The following is an 8900-nucleotide window of genomic DNA, read 5'->3' as shown; positions in this document are numbered from 1 at the left end:
TACCCAGTATTAACAGGTATTCTTATGTCAACTTTCAATCTAAAACAGTCTATTATCATTTTAGGCTAATAACCTTTCGCAATACCCCATTCAGTGGGATATACATACATACATACATATATATGTATGTATTTATATACATATATATAATATATATATACATATATATATCATATACAACCTTCAGTGTAACAGTGTCTTTTACAACTTTGGTAACGATGATTAGAATTCCATCATATATCTAATATCGATGGGACACTTTCATGTCAATCTTCAATCTAAAACTATCTTTCACTAGTGTATTTTCGCGATGGCGGTAAGAATTAATGACATACCCTCTATGAGTGAAACTTGTAAATCCAAACTCCAGTCAGAAAAACTGTATTTTACCATTCAGGCAATTGCGGTAAGAATTCCATGACATAACCAGTATCGGCGGGACTTTTTTATGTCAACCTTCAACTTAAAACTTTTTTTATTGCTGTGTTTCGACAATGGTAGTAAGACTGAGTTTAGTTTTCTAAATGAAAGTTTATTTTGATGTTTTGGTAATGGTGATTAAAACTGCATGACATACCTACACTGGTGGGACCAAGGTCTTTTTAATATAATCTTAAAAGACCTTGGGTGGGACTTTCCTGTCAATCTCTAACCTTAAACGGTCTTTTGCTATTTGGGTAGTGGTTGTTAGAATTCCAGCACATGCCCAGTTTCTTTGAGAATCTTGTTAGGCGTACTAAGCCTTGCCAACAGGTCGCTTCTCTCGATCTATTTCATAAGACTCCTTTATTATTATATAATGTAATTTGAACTGAAATGTCACATTTTGTTTACTTCCATGTTCAGTACTTTGATGGATGGCCATCAATCAAGACCAAAGTAACTGATACATCAGGGCTAATCACCTCATGCAAAATAATACTCTTAAACCTGTCAATGATAATACGTGTCTGGTATGAGCGTTAAAGGGTGACAATAAGTCCCGTGAGTCAACGGAGTTGGTCTGACATTGTCAGAAAAACTGCCAATTTTTTGTCCGAATTTGCAAATATTTACTTACGATAAACCAGGCACAACTTTAGGCCCAGCATTTCTGTAAAATTATAAAATGAAAGCATTTGACCCAGTCCTCCCTGAAATAAAAACTCGCAATATCAATTTACACAAATAAAAAAATCGTTTATTGCATAAGAAAATCTACTTAACGTTTAAAAAAAAAGTGTCTTATAAGAACTTTTCTTGTAATGCTAAAATTTAAGTGGGCGTTGTGATTGTTTTTACGATCCATTTTTATCATTTTGTTAATTTCATTCAACAAAAGATATGAAATGCCAAAAACTGTCGTCGTTGTTATTTGCATTACACCATCAGACAATTCATAATTCAAGGTAATTACCAATAGCTTCATCGAAAACATCCTACCGCATGTAAAATATGTGGATGAATAAGTTCCTTTAATACAGATGTATATATTCAAGAAGTCTTAGCAGGGCTTCAACATAAGTGTAACCATGGTGGGACAGGGCAGGATTCCTGGGACAGGGGGCTGGGCGCAAATTTCCACCGTCAGTGCACCTCATGCGGTGCACTGCAGGCATTCCTAATGGTTATTTGCGGCGTCCCTTCGGCCCTTGCTGCAACCCCTTTCATTCCTTTTACTGAACCTCCATTCATATTCTCTTTCTTCCATCTTATTTTCCACCCTCTTCTGGCAATGGATTCATAATGCAACTGCGAGGTTTTCCTCCTGTTACACCTTTCAAACCTTTTTACTATCAACTTCCGTTTCAGCGCTGAATGACCTCATGAGTCCTAGCGCTTGGCCTTTGGCCTAAATTCTATAGTCTATCTTCTATCTATCTATTTTAAGATAGCAAAAGTAAAGAAATGCAATATTACAACGCAGGCAGCAATCCACGCAAAAGCTAAAGTATATGTTATGCAATTAAAAAGCACTGAAAAATGCTAATGATGTTTTATGGGAGTAAATAATTATTTCTGTTCCACATTTTATTTCTATCCAGCAAACTAAATACTTCATTTGGTAGTGTACTTCTTAAAATTAACCTTTAAGCTATGATAGCCTATACGCTCCTTTTACCAAAGGTCTGCTTTCAAGCAAGTCATCTAACAAACGGCTTTCCTGATTCACCCATTTATGTCTTTCCTTCAACTGTCAAGCTGTATGGTAGGCTTTCTGCTTCTGATTTTTTCCTGACCTACATATTCTCGTTTTGTTCCTTTATGAAGCAGATCTGTCTCTTCCTTTAGGATTAAGCCCTACAATCATTTCTTCCTTTTATTTATTTTCTTCCGGCCTGGGCAAGAAAAGGGCATCAGTTTTCCCGTCCCATCAATCTTTGAAAAAATACTGTCCTGGTTAATTTCAGAGAAGTCCATTAAAACAAAGAACTTTCTGAGAATACTACGTCTCCCCTTCTAAAACCGAAGATTTGACATAACACAAACACAAAACAAATAAATCAAAATAACAAATAAAACTAAAACCTGGACCCAAAACTCGTAGACTGATAAAGCCCCGGTAAGTGAGGGCGGGAACGCCGAGGCTCAACCCGTCATATATTAATATGAGAGCGGAGGAGTTTTCTAGGACATAAGAATTGAGATTAATCACGTTATTTAATTACCAAAATGTGCTCAGCCAGCCTTCATCACCGCCACCAGCCACATGAAAAATTAGCCGCACTGTATTTTAATTATAGCGCCAAGAATTGTGTTCGTTGACACGGCGTTGGGAGGGTCGAGGGTGGGGATGGCGATGGGGGGGGGGGGACGACGACGCCAGAAGGAAAGAATGGTGTGGGGAAGGATTACTTGCAAGAGACGGAGAAGAAGAAGAAGAAAAAGAAGGAGAACGGGAAGTAGACGCAAATATAAACAAGAGCATGAATACAGAAATGGCTACCGTTGTATAACAGTAAACACGTCTAGCTTTGTGCGTAAATGTAACACTTGAAACCATAGTCATATACATTTTAGAATGAATACTGTAAGTATGAATACGTGGGTGTCTGCTGCGACAGAATCATCGTAAGGAATGAAATTTAAGCTAATTCGATATTCACCTAAATCTAAAGCACCATCAAAAGCATGAAAAAAAAAATCGAGGCAAATCCTAGATTACTGATGCATTTCTTAACGTTCATGGCCTTGGCCAAATGGACTCGTTATGAATGAGAACTGGAGCAAGACTCATGTTAAAGAAGTTCGACAGCTCTCCCGCACCCGCCCTCAAGAAAGGTAAGATTTGTTCGAAATTGGGCCATAAACAATAAAAGGAATGGGAGCCTGATTAGCTTAACTGTGTGTTATTAGGACGTGTCTAATTCCCAGAGCGGATAGCAAAGACTAGAACAGAGTATTTTTAAAAGCTCAAGAAAAAAGTTTCCAAAACAATGCAATCATAAAAGACTAGTTTCTTATAGCTGTGGAAGTTCCGCTTGCTGAAACTTTCTATACACCGTAAATACTGGCACGTGTTCTGGTACCCGCCAGTAAGAGCCAGAATTTTAGTCCCCCGAAATTTTGGGCACCTAAAACTCTAGCACGTACTGGCCCCTGCCAGAATACGTACCAGTATTTTAGATGCCTAAAACACTGGCACATACTATCACATGCCCGAATAAGTGCCATAATTTTAGGCACCTAAAACTCTAGCACGTACTGGCCCCTGCCAGAATACGTACCAGTATTTTAGATGCCTAAAACACTGGCACATACTATCACATGCCCGAATAAGTGCCACAATTTTAGGCACCCAAAATTCTGGCACAAGCCAGTACGTGCCAGTATTTTAGGCACTAAAATACCGGCACGTACTGGCACATGCCAGAATTTTAGGTGACTAAGATACTGGCACATACTCTGGCACATGCCAGTAAGTGCCAGTATTTTAGGTACCTAAAATACTGGCATGTACTGTCAAGTGCCAGGGTACTTGACAGAATTTTAGGCACCCAAAATTCTGGCACATACTCTTTCACGTGCCAGTATTTTAGACACCTAAAATACTGGCACATGCCAGAATATGTGCCACTATTTTAGGCACCTAAAATAATGGCACGTACTGTCACGTGCCAGAAATTTAGGAGCCCAAAATTCTGGTACCTATTCTGGCACATGCCAGAATATGTGCCAGAATTTTGGGCATCTAAAACTCTGGCACGTACTGGCACATGCCATAATTTTAGGTGCCGAAAATTCTGGCACGTATTCTGGCACCTGCCAGTAGGTGCCAAAATTTTAGGCGGCCAAAATTCTGGCACATGCCAGTATGTGCCAGAATTTTAGGCACCCAAAATTCTGACATGTACTGGCATGTGCCAGAATGCGTGCCAGAATTTTGGGCGCCTAAAATTCTGGCTCTTACTGCATATATATTATGGTAAATGTAGAGATGGCCGCACGAAGGTCTCCTCTTTTAATATAATTTTTTGGTTAAATAATATGGAAAATGGTGTATATAATGCTGCGCAGGTGAGATAACTTGAGAAAATTACCAAGATGATGAGAAATTTGCTGTCTTTTGATTATGTTTTTAAAGTATTCCCGAGGGGCTGGTACTAACATGGTGGAAGCTCCGTGGATGCCACGTTTAGTTCCAGCCCCTCTGGGGTGAAAGTAAAAATGTAGAAAAAATATGGTAAATTTATCATTACCTCAGTAAATTTCTCAAATGATCTCACCTGCATTATATACACCACTCTGTACATTGTTTAGGCAAAATATTATATTGAAAGAAAAACGATATGTTCGTGCAGCCGTTGCTTTTTTACATTTACCCTCCCACACACATATATAGATATATATATATATATATATATATATATATATATATATATATATATATATATATATATATATATATATATATTATATAAGGTGTTATAATATATATAACCATTTTATAAGTGTTTATATGTCTCTGTGAAAATTTTGATGTTCTGCTTGCAGATTCGTCATTCATTGTGAAGATGTGATTTTAAAATGTCTTTTTCTTGCAGGTAATTTGTATATCGTGTAATCTTACAATGCTTTGGTATGTTTTTCCCTTTGTTTAATATATGGAATTGTATTATGAACGATGAATTCCTAGCGTATTTTTAGCACCGCCGAAGAGAGAGAGAGGGTAAGATGTTATCGCTTCCATATTTGCACAGGTGTCCAATAATTCACGCTTAGGCAAAAAGACCCCTCTTAACTTATCGTGATGAGTTGACAGCTAGCAGCCAGTTGCCTATTATACATTCATCATGTATGTCTAACGTGTATTTATTCTTTTCGTAATCTGAGAAAGAGAGAAGGAGGAACAGTAAGAGAGTTGAAGTTGACATGCTGTCAGCCAGCCAATTTTGGGTCTAAAAGCATTTCCTTTTGCTTGTTCAGGTGGTTTGAGTGTCCCATGAAATGTCAGTCATAGATAAGGCGCTTGAAGCTCAGCCGTGTATGTATTCATACACGTGTATTACTTGTGTATGTATGTGTGAATATATGTATACTCTATGTATCATGTATTCTGGAAGGGCTTGTTGGAGTTAAAAGTGCAGTGCTGTTCCAAAGACAGTCAGTCAGCCATAGGGGTCCCTGAGATAAGCATCTCTCTCTCTCTCTCTCTCAATACTGAAGGGTTACTGTTTGTAAAAGCTCTGTTAAAACTCACCCCAGGAGTGTGTTAATTTTGTAGAAGGTGATCAGAAATATTGTTTTGTGCAGTATTGTGAAAAATGTGTAATGGTGTAATAATTACAAAAGGTAATGTGGTGATTACTGAGTTTTATAATATTAAGAGTTAAAGTGATATTCTAGGTAAAAGAGAATTATTACTTTGAATAAGTCTTAGTGGCTTGGCAGTGTTGTTTATAAGAAAGTCTTAGAAAGACGTGAGTTTAACTTTTTCTTTTTTTTAAAAAGAGAAATGTTCTTGTGAAAGATTGATATAATCTTTAGGCACATTTTTGGTGGTTGGTATATTTCCATTTTTGCATATTGCATTCTTATATGTCTGTGCTATCATATTACTATAATTTTATAATTACTGTGTTTTGCTGGTGATTTCTTAACATTTTGGTTAGTGCCTACCTGTTATTGAGATTTTGGAGAATGTTTATGTGGGTTCCAGTCAGTAATATTTTGGTGAATGTTTGTGTTAGTTAATCAGGTATATACTTGGCACTTGAGCGATAGTTAATGGTTTGAATCTTACCTAACCAAATTGCTTTCTTAATAAATTAGAGTTTGTGAATTAAACTTGATTAAGAAATACTTAAATCTTACACTGTTGTCAATTAATAGTAAATCTTTTGAGATTGTGAACTTTGCATATAACTTTTGAACTTAGAAATAAACCTTTTGTTTAAAGTTTTTAAAACACTGTGTTTCATTTTGACCACCAATAATTAGAGACATTAATGAATGTGTACAAGGTAAGTGATGTATCTGTTTGTTCAACTGAGACTTATCTAGGTAAAATAGAACCAGAGAGACAGCTACAGTGTTTGTTGAAGTAATACCCATTTTCCACTAGTCTGGATATATAACTTAATAATTGTTGCCTCATCCATAACTTGATGAAGTTACATTGATTTTCTCAAGTGATAAGTAAGTTTTATTGGATTATTGTACCTTTAGTGATTCAGTCAAAACTCTTTGTTATGAGGTTTCAAGTATCTGGTCGATGTGAGGTAACTTCTTGGTATTATTATGAGTATAATAACCAAGTGCTTGATCACTTCGTGACAATATATATATATATATATATATATATATATATATACATATATATATATATATATATATATATATATATGGTAATCCTACATATATATATATATATATATATATATATATATATATATATATATATATATATATATATTGACTATTTATCACATCAGTTTAATTCATATACAATCAGAAAGTAAAAAAAAAAAAAAAAAAAAGGAAACGTCCTTAATAAAAAAAATATCTTACCTCGATAGTAATATATTTTCATATATCTGCTTTTGTAAACAGATAAACTGCTCACTTTTTCAGGTGATAAAAAAGTGGCCTGAAAACAGTCCCGTGCCATTCGACCTGGTTTGGACGAATCAGGACACAGTGACACACTAACCAGTCGGCCACCGGTTGTATTGTGTCAATCTCTGCTTCTGTAAGTCCTGATTCCCAAATATCCGTCGCTGCAGATCGATCCCACGGGACGGTGGACTTATTATCACCTAAAATTCTTCGGTAACATATATGAAAATATATTACTATAGGTAGAGTGAATTGGATATTAAAGGACGTTTATAAGCTTTATATTATTATATATATATATATATATATATATATATATATATATATATATATATATATATATATATATACTGCTCCCTTGTGTGTGTTTGTTTAAGTTTTCTTTCCTGTTTTCAATTTCTTCTTTCAACAGATCTGCAAACAGAACTATATTTGCTAAACAATGAGCAGTTTATCTGCTTACAGAAGCAGAGATTGTTAAAAAAAAATACAAAGGGAATGAAGCTGTGCACCTCACGCGAATAGTGTAGTGTGCTCGCAACTGTGTTTGTGGAGTAGGCGCTTAGAAACCAGGTAGGAACTTGGCACGGGCTCTTGCTCTTCAGCAGCCACTTTTTTATCAATCTGAAAAAAAGCGAGCAGTTTATCTGTTTACAAAAGCAGAGATTTACGATTTTCTCAAAATTCTATGGGTCCGTATCCCCTAAGATATTTTTTTGTTTATTAACGTTTCCCCTTATTCCTTTTTTTTTTTTAACAATTTCTGCTTCCTTAAGCAGTTAAACTGCTCGTTTTTTCATTGTTTTCTATGATTCAATTAACATTTGATAATAAATGCCTGTGCTGATCTTGACTTTACGTAATGTAGTGAATTTGGACCCCTAAACTGTAGGATTACCATATATATATATAAATTATATATATATAGTATATATATATATATATATATATATATATATATATATATATATATATATATATATATATATATATATATAAATTATATATATATATATATATATATATATATATATACATATAATTATAATAGTATACCAAGTAACATATCTCGTTTTCTATAACACTTTATTCCACCGTTTTCTATGACTTCCGTACATAGGAATACTTCAATAACCATAAGCTAATTCCATATTTTACAAACCTTTTACATTCTCTTTCTAGCTTCCATGAAGCTTTAACTTAACCAAATTTATATACCTGTAGTTCCTAAACGAAATCATTAATGAAAAGCGTAGCAGAATGTAGAAAATTTTCTTGAATTACGAAAGATATTTTTTATATATAAAAAAATCAACGAATTCAGCCGAATAGCATCTCAGACTGGAGGCAGACTGTGTGAATCCTGTTCCACTCCTTTTTAAAGACACGAGTGCCAAATCGTAAAGAGGCTACCATCGTATTATGGATAAGTTAAGGCTTACCTTTAAATATCTCAGGGCAAAACTTAATTCATGAAATTTTTTAAAATAAGATTTGGTGCAAAAATTATGGCTAGAACAGACTAAATGGTGAAATCATTAGAATTAAACTCACAAGATTTGGGAGTACCATCAAGTACTTGAGAAATTCTTTCAAGAAACTATTCTCTAGCCTTATAAGGTAATTTCTTGCATAATTTCTAAAGCTGCTCTTAAATCTGGGGAGATTCATTTTCCTAATTAAGTTAATGACATTAAAAGTCTTATTTTACATCAACCGTACTTGTACACCTTTTATTTCACATCTATTCCACTCTGTTGAAAGACTGCGTGTGTGTGAGTGTGTGTGTATGTGTGTGTGAAAAATTATGCCACCTATTGGTAATGTTAGGAAAACACAGTTCCTATAGCTTTCTTCAAGGA

This window comes from Macrobrachium rosenbergii, chromosome 16, assembly GCF_040412425.1.
Source record: "Macrobrachium rosenbergii isolate ZJJX-2024 chromosome 16, ASM4041242v1, whole genome shotgun sequence".
NCBI lineage: Eukaryota > Metazoa > Arthropoda > Malacostraca > Decapoda > Palaemonidae > Macrobrachium > Macrobrachium rosenbergii.
The sequence above is the reverse complement of the archived record's forward strand: the minus strand, read 5'-3'. Positions refer to the sequence as shown.